The sequence below is a fragment of the Heterodontus francisci genome, chromosome X (assembly GCF_036365525.1).
Source record: "Heterodontus francisci isolate sHetFra1 chromosome X, sHetFra1.hap1, whole genome shotgun sequence".
Lineage (NCBI taxonomy): Eukaryota > Metazoa > Chordata > Chondrichthyes > Heterodontiformes > Heterodontidae > Heterodontus > Heterodontus francisci.
In genome coordinates, this window is record NC_090421.1 from 20556431 (window position 1) to 20571591 (window position 15161).

General features: G+C 49.8%; 1 protein-coding gene and 1 pseudogene across 5 annotated transcripts in view; both read left to right on the forward strand.

Moving 5' to 3' along the window:
- pou6f1 (POU class 6 homeobox 1) overlaps positions 1–15161 on the forward strand; it is a 298595-nt gene that overhangs the window by 65611 nt on the left and 217823 nt on the right. The window lies entirely within an intron of this gene.
- LOC137358748 (U2 spliceosomal RNA) lies at positions 3475–3605 on the forward strand (annotated as a pseudogene).

The window sequence follows — 15161 nt, forward strand, 5'->3', positions numbered from 1 at the left end:
GATGTGCTGGAAATTTTGAAAGACATGAGGATAGATAAGTCCCCGGGGCCAGACGGGATATGCCCAAGGTTATTACGGGAAGCGAGGGAAGAGATTGCCGCGCCTTTGGCGATGATCTTTGCGTCCTCACTGTCCACTGGAGTAGTACCAGATGATTGGAGGGTGGCAAATGTTATTCCCTTGTTCAAGAAAGGGAATAGGGATAACCCTGGGAATTACAGACCAGTCAGTCTTACGTCGGTGGTGGGCAAATTATTGGAGAGGATTCTGAGAGACAGGATTTATGATTATTTGGAAAAGCATAGTTTGATTTGAGATAGTCAGCATGGCTTTGTGAGGGGCTGGTCATGCCTCACAAGCCTTATTGAATTCTTTGAAGATGTGACAAAACACATTGATGAAGGAAGAGCAGTGGATGTGGTGTATATGGATTTTAGCAAGGCGTTTGATAAGGTTCCCCATGGTAGGCTCATTCAGAAAGTAAGGAAGCATGGCATACAGGGAAATTTGGCTGTCTGGATACAGAATTGGCTGGCCCATAGAAGACAGAGGGTGGTAGTAGATGGAAAGTATTCAGCCTGGAGCTCGGTGACCAGTGGTGTTCCACAAGGATCTGTTCTGGGACCTCTGCTCTTTGTGATTTTTATAAATGACTTGGATGAGGAAGTGGAAGGCTGGGTTAGCAAGTTTGCCGATGACACAAAGGTTGCTGGAGTTGTGGATAGTGTGGAAGGCTGTTGGAGGTTGCAACGGGACATTGACAGGATGCAGAGCTGGGCTGAGAAGTGGCAGATGGAGTTCAACCTGGAAAACTGTGAAGTGATTCATTTTGGAAGGTCGAATTTGAATGCAGAATACACGCTTAAAGACAGGATTCTTGGCAGTGTGGAGGAACAGAGGGATCTTGGGGTCCACGTCCATAGATCCCTCAAAGTTGCCACCCAAGTTGATAGGGTTGTTAAGAAGGCGTATGGGGTGTTGGCTTTCATTAACAGGGGGATTGAGTTTAAGAGCCGCGAGGTTATGCTGCAGCTCTATAAAGCCCTGGTTAGACCACACTTGGAATATTGTGTTCAGTTCTGGTCGCCTCATTATAGGAAGGATGTGGAAGCTTTAGAGAGGGTGCAGAGGAGATTTACCAGGATGCTGCCTGGACTGGAGGGCATGTCTTACGAAGAAAGGTTGAGGGAGCTAGGGCTTTTCTCATTGGAGCGAAGAAGGATGAGAGGTGACTTGATAGAGGGGTACAAGATGATGAGAGGCATAGATAGAGTGGATAGTCAGAGACTTTTTCCCAGGGCGGAAAGGACTATCACCAGGGGGCATAATTTTAAGGTGATTGAGGAAGGTTTCGGGGAGATGTCAGAGGTAGGTTCTTTACACAGAGAGTGGTGGGTGCGTGGAATGCACTGCCAGTGGTGGTAGTAGAAGCAGATACATTAGGGACATTTAAGCGACTCTTGGATAGGTACATGGATGATAGTAGAATGAAGGGTATGTAGGTAGTTTGATCTTAGAGTAGGTTGAAGGGTCGGCACAACATCGTGGGCCGAAGGGCCTGTACTGTGCTGTGCTGTTCTATGTGCCACCCCTGCTGAAACTACACCCCCGCCCTACACTCCAACCCTCACTCCCCTCACTTGGGCCTAGCCGATTGACCCTGACGGGTCCGAAACCCACTGACATTTATGAAGGGCAACGTCCATCGTTCCTCTTCTTGCTGGGTGCAGTCCCAGCAGTGGCCACCGTTCTTCGTGGCACTGCTGAGACTGAGGAGCTGTCAACCCTCTGATTGGCCAGCACCTCTTGGAGGTGGGACTTCCCTCCTCAGAGGGGCAGCAGTCCCCACCAAGGCCAATTGAGGGCCTGGGCCAGGCAAAATTGCTGTGTGGCTTCCAGGCCTGGTGGAGGCGGGCTCTCCCCCTCCCAACTTTTGAGCCGGTGGGTGGGGCCATTGCCCCAACATAAAATTCTGGCCTCCCTTCTGTCCCACTCAGCTCATCTTTACTCAACATCGATATACTTTTCTATTGGCTTAACCTTTATCTTTAGATCTCTAAATCTCCCTTCACCTGAACCCACCTCTTCCTCTGTTAGTTTAAAGCCATTTTGTTCTCTACTCTGACCATATTTGCTGGTGCACTGTTATGTTTGTACGCCTTGTCCCTTCCTCTCTCTCTCTGGTTATCAATACTTGTATCGCTACCCTGCACTATTGCTTTGTCCTTTCTCTTTAACTTTCCAAATCTCCCCAGATGTGAATCCTCCTCCCCTCTATTGAGTTTAAAGCCCTCTCTACAGCCCTAGTTATACAACTCACCAGGACACTGGTCCCAGCCTGGTTCAGTTGAAGACCATCCCATCGGTACAGCTCCCACTTTCCTCAGTGCTGGTGCCAGTGCCCATGAATCAAAACCCACTTCACTCAGACGATTGTGAATCTTTGGAATTCTCTATCCTGGAGGGCTATGGATGCTCAGTTGTTGAGTATATTCAAGACTGAGATCGATAGATTTTTTGGATACTGAGGGAATTAAGGGATATGGGGATAGTGTGGGAAGGAGGAGTTGAGGTAGAAAATCAGCCATGATCATATTGAATGGCAGCGCAGACTAGAAGAACAAAATGGCCTACTCCAGCTCGTATTAATTAGGCTTTTACGAGCTTCAAGGCGCATTGGTCTGAGGAGTGCTGTGCAGGACAATGCTGCGGAAGTCAGAGTGTGGGGCTTGGCACCTCAGAGTGTTATGCCACTCACCTTTCCTGCCTTCCTGAAGTCCTTGAACCTCTTGGGCCACTGTCTCCACAGGGATCACACTTCTGCTGCTGACTTCCTTGATCACTTCCATCCACAGCTACTTCGTTTAAGAGGCTGGCCTCTTCCTCCTGTCCTTGGCAAGCATCATCGCATTGCAGTTCCTCAGATCCTGCAGCAGGATCTCCAGGTAAGAATCCAAGACCTAGAGGTGGGGAGCAGCCTTCCCAGGTCTCCTTTCTATTCCTTTGGTTGCTGAAGCCACAGGAATCAATGTACATTTCTGCCATTCCAACCCCTGCTGGGATCCCTTTAACTAGAAATCCTTCCTTTGACAGATTGGCACATCATCTCGCCCACCCTCTGTGATTGGTTCTGGCAGCAGGATACTAATACCATGGCTGAGTTAAAGAGCCATGTCAAAGCCCGCTTCAATTACAAACAACCTGCTGCTGTCACCTGCAGATCCCCGTTCTGAGTGCAGGTCTTTTTTTTTCAAAATTAGTGTCTAAACGAGGGACTCGGCATCGGGGGCGGGGGTGCGCTGAGAGCCACACCCCTGCCCTTGCTACTGACCCCCCTACACCCCCCCTCCCCTGCGAGACCCCTCCCGCCCTGACCTACCTGTGGCCTGGGTCCAGTGCTACTTCTGGGCCTCGGGTGGGTGCTCCACTGGCAGCAGCCACTGCCTCTGCATTAGTGCAGCTCAGTTAAAGAGCATCGCTTCTCGGCCTTTTGGCTAAGATCAAGTGTAGTATCTGTTCTTATCAGTACTTACTTGGCAGAGAAGAGACCATGATCATTGACTTTTGATCCTGAGTAGGCTTTGAGTAAAATGGCTATAACCAATCTTCGAGCTTCAGGCCAGGGAGCGCGGAACACCGTTCGGGTGGTGGTGAAGGACAAGGAAGGAGATGCACCGGTCGATCGCACCTTCTTCATCAAGAAATTCCTCATCGATTGCTGTGGATTTCAAGCTACGGACATCTTCTGCCTGCAGGATTTCCCCAGCAGTGGATATTTCGATGTGACGTTCAAGAATGTGGCGGGATGCATCAAGTTCCTGAAGGTGTTCAAGGAGAAAGGAGACCGGGCGCCACTGTCGATCCTCACAGTGGAGCCACTCTTCACGCTTCCGTCCCAACGTGACCGGGTGGTGACGATTCACCTCTACAACCCCCATGTTCCTGTGGTGGATGTACACGCCTTTCTCGCCAGGTACGTCGAGGGGGCTGGCAGCAGCACTGATGTCAAGGACACATTTGGGATTTGGACCAGCAAGCGGCAGGTCAAGGTGACCTTGAAGGTCGATGCTAATGGAGCCATCATCCACCCTCCCTCCAGCTTCGCTATCGGGGGAACTCGAGGCTTCTTGGTCTACGCTGGGCAGCCCAGAGTTTGTTGCGCCTGTGGCAAATCTGGTCACGTGGCAGCTAACTGCAGCACGGTTGTCTGCAAGAACTGCAAGGAGGAAGGCCATCAGACCGAGGACTGTAAGCAGACTAAGTGTTGCAACTTGTGCGGTGCAGCAGGCCACCTCTGCAAAACCTGCCCCAGACGCTGCCTCAGTTATGCTCAGGTGGCAAGGTCCAAGGAAAGGCCGGGAGAAGGTACAATGAAGGCGTCCAGTGCTCGAAAGGAGACAGGCAACCTTCTCCGCAGCGAGGAAAGTATACCTGAGAAGGAGAAGAAAGGGGAGGCAGCTGAAACCAGCGACCCAGTACCTACCCTGCACCCGGAAACCCCTCCTCCACAGACAGAATCAATGGAGGAGGAGGCAGCAGATGGACAAACAGGTCAGTGGCAAGTGGTACAAAAGAGAACCACAAAGAAAAGACCTCCAAAAGCGGAACAGGCCCCCACCCAGACCAGTGGCAAGAGGAGGTTACCGTCTGAGACAGACTACAGCAGCTCCTCCTCACTGGACGAGGAAGTGCTGGAACGACGGCCCCTTCAAAAGAGGCGGCAGAATTCAAAGGAGCTGGAAGATGAAGCCCCCCAGCTCCGGGGCACTGGAAGCTGTGATGGGCCCAGCATGCCCCAATCCCAAAGCGCCACACCTAACGACATGGCCAGCGCCTCCCAGCTCCGGGACACTGAGAGCACAGACACGTCTGGCGCACCTCAGCTCCGGGAAGCCGGGAGCAGTGATGTTTTCGAGGAGGAACAGAGGGGAACAGCAGAGGACAACCCAATCCTTGCTGCCTACAAGACCCCACCTCGATGTCACCCCAGCAGAACAAACCCTGCATGGAAAACCAGGAGGGGTTTCTGAGCCCAACAAATGTGAAACAGCTTGCTCACACGATGGGTATGCAGGAACATCCCGAAGGACTGGGACTAACAAGGATAAATGGTATGGGAAGCAACAACTAACTTTTAAAAAATGGGTGCAAGGATTGCTTCCATTAATGTGCGTAGCATTAAATCCACTACGCGATGCATTTCAACCTTGGATTACCTCGCCAAGGTCAAAGCCAACTTACTGTTTCTGCAGGAGTGTGGAATACCACACCTCAGCACCTACAGGCAGTGGTCGCGATGGTGGTCCCACGGGCCATCGATCTGGTCAGGGGGTAATGATTGCCGTTCCTCCGGCCTGGGTATTCTGCTGCGGGGAGGTAACTTCACCATCTCCGAAGTTAAGGAGGTGGTGGGCAGTCGCCTCCTCGTAGCAGATGTAATGTACAACAACGCTCCGCTCCGGTTGATCAACGTGCACACCCCGGTTCAGTGCAGCTAGCGGCTGACCGTCTTCCAGCAGCTCCCACTGTTGCTGGCGACGTCTAGGCCGGTCATCCTAGGCGGTGACTTCAACTGCATCATCGATGCAGCTGGACGATCCGGCAGTGACGACAGCAAACTGGACGCTACGTCCAGATTCCTAATAGAAACAGTTAAAGATGCCAAACTGCACGACATCTTCAGCAAACCTGCAGATGTGGAACGCAGCGTAGATACACATGGTCAAGATCGGACGGGTCTGCCCGTTCCAGGATTGACTTCCTATTTGTGTCCCGTGCTGTCACGGTCGGATCCACCGACGTCAAGCCAGTGTTCTTCTCCAAACACTGCCTCTTACTGGCTGACTGTCACTTACAGGACAACCAGCGGGTTGGCAGGGGGACGTGGAAGCTCAATGCTACACTGCTAACCCCAGAGAACGTTGAGGAACTCAAAAAGGATTACAAAGGTTGGAGGACCATGAAACCCCTCTTTGAGTCTCCAGTTCACTGGTGGGAAGCGATCAAGGAGGTTCTTTATCCTCAAAGGTGTTCAGAGGGCGAGAGAGAGACAGAGGGAAATGTCCGGACTCTAGAAAAGAATGCAAAATCTGCTCCGGCTGCAGTCGATGGGGGTCGAGGTCAAGGAGTACCTCCATGAGGTGAAGAGCCAGCAGGCCTCGCTCTTTGCCACAGAGGCCTCCAAGATCATCTTCCGGTCCAGTGTCCGCTCCATTGAGCAGGATGAGACGTGCTCGCGTTACTTCTTCCAAAAGGTACACCGAGAGAACTCTGTTATCAGCAGTCTGAAGGAAGAGGATGGCTCGGTAACGTCTTCGCAGTCCGACATACTAAGGATCAGCAAATCCTTTTATGCTGGGCTGTATGACGCGAAGCCCACAGACAGCAGAGCCTCCCAGTCCTTCCTGTCATCTATCACAGAGGTCTCAGATGACAGCACGAGGGAGAGACTGGACAAGCCGCTGACAAAGGCCGTCGAGTCCTTCGAGACGAGTAAAACTCCCGGAAGCGATGGCTTACCGGTTGGGTTGTATTCGGCCCTGTGGGACTGGGTCGGCCAGACCTGCTGGAAGTATACGAGAGTATGCTCCTGGCCGGCAGCATGTCAGAATCCATGAGGAAAGGCATCATCACCTTCATCTACAAGCGGAAGGGGGAGAGGGCAGAAATCAGAAATTGGCGGCCCATCTCACTGCTTAACGTTGACTACAAGATTCTGTCCAAAGTCATAGCCATTCGAGTCAAGTCTGCTCTGGAGTTGGTGATCCACCCTGATCAGACCTGTACTGTACCCGGCAGGAAGATCTCCGATAGCCTCGCGCTACTCAGGGATACGATCACCTATGTGCGGGACAGGAGGGTGGACACCTGCCTCATCAGCCTGGACCAGGAGAAGGCTTTTGACAGGATATCGCACACCTACATGATGGACGTGCTTTCCAAAATGGGGTTTGGGGAGGGAATCTGCAATTGGATCAAACTGCTCTACACAAACATCAGAGGCGCAGTCTCAATCAATGGGTGGGAATCAGAAAGTTTCCCGATCCAATCTGGAGTCAGACAGGGCTGTCCTCTCTCCCCGGTCTTGTTTGTTTGCTGTATTGAACCCTTTGCTGAGTCTATTAGGAAGGATGCGAGCATAAGAAGGGTGACAATCCCAGGCAGTGGAGGCACTCGGGTTAAAACCTCCCTGTACATGGATGACGTCGCCGTCTTCTGCTTGGATCCGCTGTCCGTTCGCAGACTGATGAGCATCTGCAACCAGTTCGAACTGGCCGCGGGAGCCAAAGTTAATCACGGCAAGAACGAGGCCATGTTCTTTGGGAACTGGGCTGACCGATCCTTTGTTCCCTTCACCGTCAGGTCAGACTACCTGAAGGTGCTGGGGATATGGTTTGGAAGGGCCGAGGCGTGCACCAAAACCTGGAAGGAGTGAGTAGCCAGGGTACAACACAAGCTGAGCACGTGGGGGCAGCGATATCTCTGCATTGTGGGCAAGAACCTGGTCATCAGGTGCGAGGCGCTCACGTTGTTGCTGTACGTGGCGCAGGTCTGGCCCATACCCCACTCCTGTGCCGTGGCGGTCACCCGAGCCATTTTCCGCTTCATCTGGGGATCCAAAATGGACCGGGTCCGGAGGGACACGATGTTCAAACCCCTGGATAAGGGCGGGAAAAATGTACCCAACGTCGCCCTCATCCTGATGACTACCTTCATGTGCGGCTGCATCAAGCTGTGTGTAGACCTCCAGTACGCAAACGCCAAGTGTCATTACGTGCTGAGGTTCTATCTGTCCCCGGTGTTGCGAAGGATGGGCCTGGTCACATTGCCGCGGAACGCTCCATCCAGTTGGACCGTGCCGTACCACCTATCCTTCGTGGAGCAGTTTCTGCGGAAAAACACCTTTGACCACCGGTCCATCAGGCAGTGGTCTGCACGGAATGTCCTCAAGGCCCTACGGGAAAAGGAGACGGTGGATCCTGTCGGATGGTTCCCTGAGCAGACCGTCAGTCATTTGGCGGAATGCCTCATCACCAGAACTTTCAAACAAGCACCAAGATGTAGCTTGGCTGGTGGTGAGAAGGGCCCTCCCCGTCAGATCCTTCCTGCACGCCCGAAGTCTCACCCCCTTCGCACAATGCCCCCGCGGTGGCTCTGGTGGGGAAGAGACGGTTGCCCACCTCCTTCTGGAATGTGTCTTTGCAAAGCAGGTGTGGAAAGAGATGCAGTGGTTTTTGTCGAGGTTCATCCCATGCAGCTCTGTAACACAGGAGTCTGTGCTCTACGGGCTGTTCCCAGAGATGCACACTGAGATAAACATCAACTGCTGCTGGAGGACTATCAATTCGGTGAAAGACGCCCTTTGGTCTGCCCGAAACTTGCTGGTCTTCCAGCGCAAAGAGTTGTCCACGACCGAATGTTGTAGACTGGCACATTCCAAGGTCCAGGACTACGTGCTGAGGGACGCACTACAGCTTGGGGCAGCCGCAGCAAAGACTCAATGGGGAAAGACCACTGTGGAAGGTCCCCCCCACCAAGCTGAACGGTGGGGCTGAATCTGTGGGAAACCCCTCGAACTGTATGTGGAAAATTTTGTGTGCTGTAAAACGTAAAAATGTATATGGCATGAAAAATGAAATGGAAGAGTTGTGAGGCAACTCATGATTGTATTGAAGGAAACTGATCACCCTTGCACTGTTTGTTTTTTTTGACTTGGTGCTGTTTTAAACTGTTTGGTAATGTATTTTTTTTACAGATTTTTATGAATAAAGTATATTTTGGAAATAAAAAAAAAAGTTAGAGTTGCCAGCCTCTGATAGGGCAGGACTTACATCGTTGGGGTCCTGGATCCCATGGAAGGTCTGCTGCTGTCCAGTTAAGTGCCTAATTGGCACTTGATTTGGCGGGCCTCCCACAGAAGAGATGACGTGGGGGTCTTGCTGGCACTTTTGCTGGAGGTCGACATTCCCGTCGCCTGGATAAAATCCCAGCCATTGTGCCTGAACTGCTTTGAAATGTTACTGAAATTTGTGATGAAGTCTCCTTATTTTTAAACAACTCTGTGCCATCTAGTTCTAGGTTCCCCTATGAGGGGAAACATCCTTTCAGCATTTACCCTGTCAAGCCCCCTCAGAATCTAGAACGAGGGGGCATTTTCAGAATAAGGGGTCTCCCATTTAAGACAGAGATGAGGAGCAATTTCTTCTCTTACAGAGTTGTTAACCTTTGGAATTCTCTACTCCAGAGAGCAGTGGAAGCTGTGTCAGTGAATATATTCAAGGCTGAGTTAGATAGATGTTTGATCTACAAGCGAGTCCAGGGTTATGGGGCACAGGCAGGAAAGTGAAGTTGAGGCCACAATCAGATCAACCATGATCGTATTGAACGGTGGAGTCGGCTCGAGCGACCTAATGGCCTATTCCTGCTCCTATTTCTTATGTTCTAAGATCATCTCTCATTCTTCTAAACTCCAATGAGTATAGGCTCAACCTTTCCTCATAAGACAATCCCTTCATCCAGTGAACCTTCTCTGAACTGCCTCCAATTTAAGTATATCCCTCCTTAAATAAGTAGACCAAAATTATAGGTGTGTTCTCACTAATGCCCGTACCGTTGCAGCAGGACTTCCCTACTTTTATACTCCATCCCCCTTGCAATAAATCCCACCATTCCATTTGCCTTCCTGATTACTTGCTGTAAATGCATGCTAACCTTTGTGATTCATGTACAAGGACGCTCAGATCCCACTGCACTGCAGCATTCTGCAGTCTCTCTCCGTGTAAATAATATTCTGCTTTTTTATTCTTCCTGGCAAAGTGAACAACCTCACATTTTCCCACATTATACTCCATCTGCCAAATTTTTGTCCACTCACTTAACCTATCTATATCCCTTTGCAGACTCTTTTTGTATCCTCCTCACAATTTGCTTCATAACGTCAACAAATTTGGCTACAATACAGTCGATCCGTTCATCCAAGTCCTTAATATAGATCATAAATAGTTGAGGCCCCAGCACTGATCCTTGAGGCACCCCACTAGTTACAGTTTGCCAACCTGAAAATGACTCATTTACCCCGACTCTCTGTTTCCTGTTAGCACGGATAGAGGACTGGCTAACTGATATATCACCCCCAACACCGTGAGCTCTTTTGCTTATTCGATCTTTACAGGAAGTGAATAATCACACATAAAATTTACAAGAACATTTTGTGGAACTACATCCCTCCCAGAAAAGGTGTCAGAAACAGGATTGCATTCATATATGCCTGACATTTCCATAGGGGACCTGGACAAGACCCCTAGAAAAACAGCAAAAAAAGGCCATTTACGAGCTTTCTCCAGCTTTTCTCTGATCTTCTGAAGTTGTGGTGGGAGATCAAGAGAACCCTGTGGGGTCTTGGGTGTGAGTCGTGCGGGAGGGGGGTGTAGGGGGGTCAGCAGCAAGGGCAGGGGGGTGGCTCTCAGTGGGCCCCCTCTTCGCGATGCTGGGTCCCTCTTTCAGGCACCAAGTGCCTTTTAACGAGGGACCTCCCACCCCCACTCCGGAGGCAGAAAGCAGCCTGCATGGTTTTTCCTGCCATGCTTCCCTTGCATTAATTGCCCAGCTAAGGGTCACAATTGACGGCGGGAACGGTGTACCCGCCCCGGACTTAATTTCAGCTGAGGCGGGAAGGTGGTGAGCCCCCCCACCCCATCCGATTATATGCTCTCCCTGCTGCGGGGAGAGCATAAAATTCCCCCCATGACTGTAAGTTGTTTCATAGTTGGAAACAGATATTGAGAAGAGTTTGGGGACAGGAGCGGCGGCTGTCTGAAGACAGGAGCGGCAGCTGGGTCTTTCTCTCTCTCTCTCTGTGCTGGCGCGCGCTGAAACTCGAAAGAGGAAAAAAAGACTTACAGTGACATCATGGGAAATCTGCAAGGTGATTGATTGGGTAAGTAACAGCTGTTAGTGCATTTAAGTAGCTTAGAAAAAGGGGAAAGTTGTTTTTTTTTAAAAAAGACCTCAAGTGATAAAGTGAGTACTACTAGTGTTTTTTTTTAAATTAGTGTAATTTAGATTGTAGTGGGTAGTGTTTGGAGTAGAACAAGACCCAAGTGTAAATGGTATTTTTTTAAAGGGAGTAACTACTTAATCTAAAGGCAAGTCATGGCTCGCACCGGTGATATGCTCCTCCTGCGCGATGTGGGAAATTAGGGACGTTTCCAGTGTCCCTGACCATGTGTGCAGGAAGTGTATCCATCTGCAGCTACTGGCTACCCGCATTACGGAGCTGTGGGTGGATTCACTGTGGAGCATCCACGATGCTGAGGACGTCATGGATAGAACCTTTAGCGAGGTGGTCACACCTCAGGTAATGGCTGCACAGGCAGAAAAGTGATGGGTGACCACCAGATGGAGTAGTAGGTGCAGGCAGTTAGTGCAGGAGTCCCCTGTGGCCATCCCCCTCTCAAACAGATATACCGCTTTGGATACTGTTGGGGGGGATGGCCTCCCAGGGGAAAGCAGCAACAACCAAGTTCGTGGCACCACGGACGGCTCTACTGCACAGCAGGGCAGGAAAAGGGGTTGAAGAGCTATAGTGATAGGGGATTCTATCGTAAGGTGTACAGATAGGCGTTTGTGTGGCCACAAACATGACTCCAGGATGGTATGTTGCCTCCCTGGTGCTAGGGTCAAGGATGTCATGGAGTGGCTGCAGGACATTCTGAAGGGGGAAGGTGAGCAGTCAGAGGTCGTGGTCCACATTGGTACCAACGACATAGGTAGAAAGAGGTATGAGGTCCTGCAACAAGAATTTAGGGAACTAGGTAGCAGATTAAAAAGCAGGACCTCAAAGGTTGTAATCTCTGGATTACTCCCAGTGCCATGTGCTAGTGAGTATAGGAATAGGAGGATAGAGCAGATGAATGCGTGGCTGAGGAGATGGTGCAGGAGGGAGGGCTTTTGTTTCCTGGGTCATTGGGTCTGTTTCTGGCAAAGGTGGGACCTGTACAAGTTGGACAGGTTGCACCTAAACCGGAATGGGATCAACATCCTTGCTGCGAGGTTTGCGAGAGCTTTTGGGGGGGTTTAAACTAATTTGGCAGGGGAATGGGATACAGAGTGGAGGTACAGTAGGGGGCTGATGCACAGTCAAATATAGAAGAGAAACTGAGTCAGTCTGGAAGGGAGAGCAAATATAGACCTGTTAAGGCACAAGTGAAAAATGCAAGGCTGGATTGCATTTATCTTAATACAAGGAGTCTTACTAATAAGGCAGATGAATTAAGGGCATTAATTAGCACATGGGATTATGATATTATTGCTGTCACAAAGACATGGTTACCGAATATCAACTGGGATAGTCTTAGTGTAAAAGGCTTAAAGGGGGCGGAATTCTTAAAATGCATACAGGAGAGCCTTTTGAGCCAGTACGTAGAAAATCCTGCAAGAGAAGGGGCAGTACTGGACCTAATCCTAGGGAATGAAGCCAGACAAGTGGTAGAAGTGTCAGTGGGGGAGCATTTTGGGGATAGTGACCATAACTCTACAAGATTTAAGGTAGTTATGGAAAAGGACAAAGACAGGCCGGAAATAAACGTACTGAATTGGGGAAGGCCAATTTCAATCTGATAAAACAGGATCTGGCCAAAGTGGACTGGGAGCAGCTACTTGTAGGAAAGTCTACATCAGACCAGTGGGAGTCATTCAAAGAGGAAATAGTGAGGGTTCAGAGCCAACATGTACCCGTTAAGGTGAAGGGTAGGACGAACAAGTCCAGGGAACCCTGGATGTCAAGGGATATAGAATATTGGATCAGGAAAAAAAGGAGGCTTATGTCAGATTCGGAGCGCTGAAAACAGCGGAGGCACTAGAGGAGTATAGAAAGTGCAGGGGGGTACTTAAAAAAGTAATTAGGAGAGCAAAGAGGGGACATGAAAAAACATTGGCAGGCAAGATAAAGGAAAATCCTAAGGCGTTTTATAAGTATATTAAGGGCAAGAGGATAACCAGGGAAAGAGTAGGGCCCATTAAGGACCAAAGTGGCAATCTGTGTGTGGAGCCGGAGGACATAGGTGATGTTTTAAATCATTACTTTTCATCTGTGTTCACTATTGAGAAGGACGATGCAGGTGTAGAGATCAGGGAGCGGGACTGCGATATACTTGAACATATTAACGTTGAAAGGGAGGAGGTATTAGATGTTTTAGCGGGCTTAAAAGTGGATAAATCCCCAGGCCCAGATGAGATGTATCCCAGGCTGTTATGTGATGCAAGGGAGGAGATAGCAGGGGCTCTGACACAAATTTTCAGATCCTCTCTGGCCACGGGAGAGGTGCCAGAGGACTGGAGGACAGCAAATGTGGTACCATTATTCAAGAAGGGTAGCAGGGATAGACCAGATAATTACAGGCCGGTGAGTCGAACATCAGTGGTAGGGAAACTATTGGAAAAAATTCTGAGGGACAGGATTAATCTCCACTTAGAGAGGCAGGGATTAATCAGGGATAGTCAGCACGGCTTTGTCAGGGGGAGATCGTGTCTAACTAGCTTGATTGAATTTTTCGAGGAGGTGACTAGATGTGTAGATGAGGGTAAAACAGTTGATGTAGTCTACATGGACTTCAGTAAGGCTTTTGATAAGGTCCGCATGGGAGAACGGTTAAGAAGGTAAGAACCCATGGGATCCAGGGCAATTTGGCAAATTGGATCCAAAATTGGCTTCGTGGCAGGAGGCAGAGGGTAATCGTCGAGGGTTGTTTTTGCGAGTGGAAGCCTGTGACCAGTGGTGTACCACAGGGATTGGTGCTGGGACCCTTGCTGTTTGTAGTGTACATTAATGATTTAGACGTGAATATAGGAGGTATGATAAGTCAGTTCACAGATGACACGAAAATTGGTGATGTCGTAAATAGTGAGGAGGAAAGCCTTAGATTACAGGACGATATAGATGGGCTGGAAAGATGGGAAGAGCTGTGGCAAATGGAATTTAATCCTGAGAAGTGTGAGGTGATGCATTTTGGGAGGAGCAACAAGGCAATGGAATATACAATGGATGGTAGGACCCTAGGAAGTACAGAGGGTCAGAGGGACCTTGGTGTACTTGTCCATAGATCACTGAAGGCAGCAGCACAGGTAGATAAGGTGGTTAGGAAAGCATATGAGATACTTGCCTTTATTAGCCAAGGCATAGAATATAAGAGCAGGGAGGTTATGATGGAACTGTATAAAACACTAATTAGGCCACAGCTGGAGTACGGTGTACAGTTCTGGGCACCACACTATTGGAAGGATGTGATTGCACTGGAGAGGGTGCAGAGGAGATTCACCAGGATGTTGCCTGGGCTGGAGCATTTCAGCTATGAAGGGAGACTGAAAAGGCTAGGGTTGTTTTCCTCAGAGCAGAGAAAGCTGAGGGGGGACCTGATTGAGGTAAACAAAATTATGAGGGGCATTGATAGGTTAGATGGGAAGAGACTTTACCCTTCGCGGAGGGGTCAATAACCAGGGGGCATAGATTTAAGGTAAAGGGAAGGAGGTTTGGAGGGGATTTGAGGAAAAAAAATTTCACCCAGAGGGTGGTTGGAATCCAGAATGCACTGCCTGAAGAGGCAGGAACCCTCACAACATTTAAGAAGTATCTAGATGAGCACTTGAAACGTCATTGCATACAAGGCTACGGGCCAAGTGCTGGAAAAAGGGATGAGAATTGTTAGGTGCTTGATGGCCGGAACAGACACGATGGGCCAAAGGGCCTGTTTCTGTGCTGTATGACAACTGCTGGCATGGTCACAGAGCGAGGTTTTTGAGAAGGCTTTTAAATTTGGGGGAGAAGGTAGTCATGGGGAAGAGGTTTTGGAGAGAGATTTTTTTTATTTGTTCATGGGATGTGGGCATCGCTGGCCAGGCCAGCATTTATTGCCCATCCCTAATTGTCCTTGAGAAGGTGGTGGTGAGCTGCCTTCTTGAACCGCTGCAGTCCATTTGGGGTAGGTAGTCCCACAGTGCTGTTAGGAAGGGAATTCCAGGATTTTGACCCAGCGACAGTGAAGGAACGGCGATATAGTTCCAAGTCAGGATGGTGTGTGACTTGGAGGAGAACTTGCAGATGGTGGTGTTCCCATGCATTTGCTGCTCTTGTCCTTCTAGTTGGTAGAGGTCGCGGGTTTGGAAGG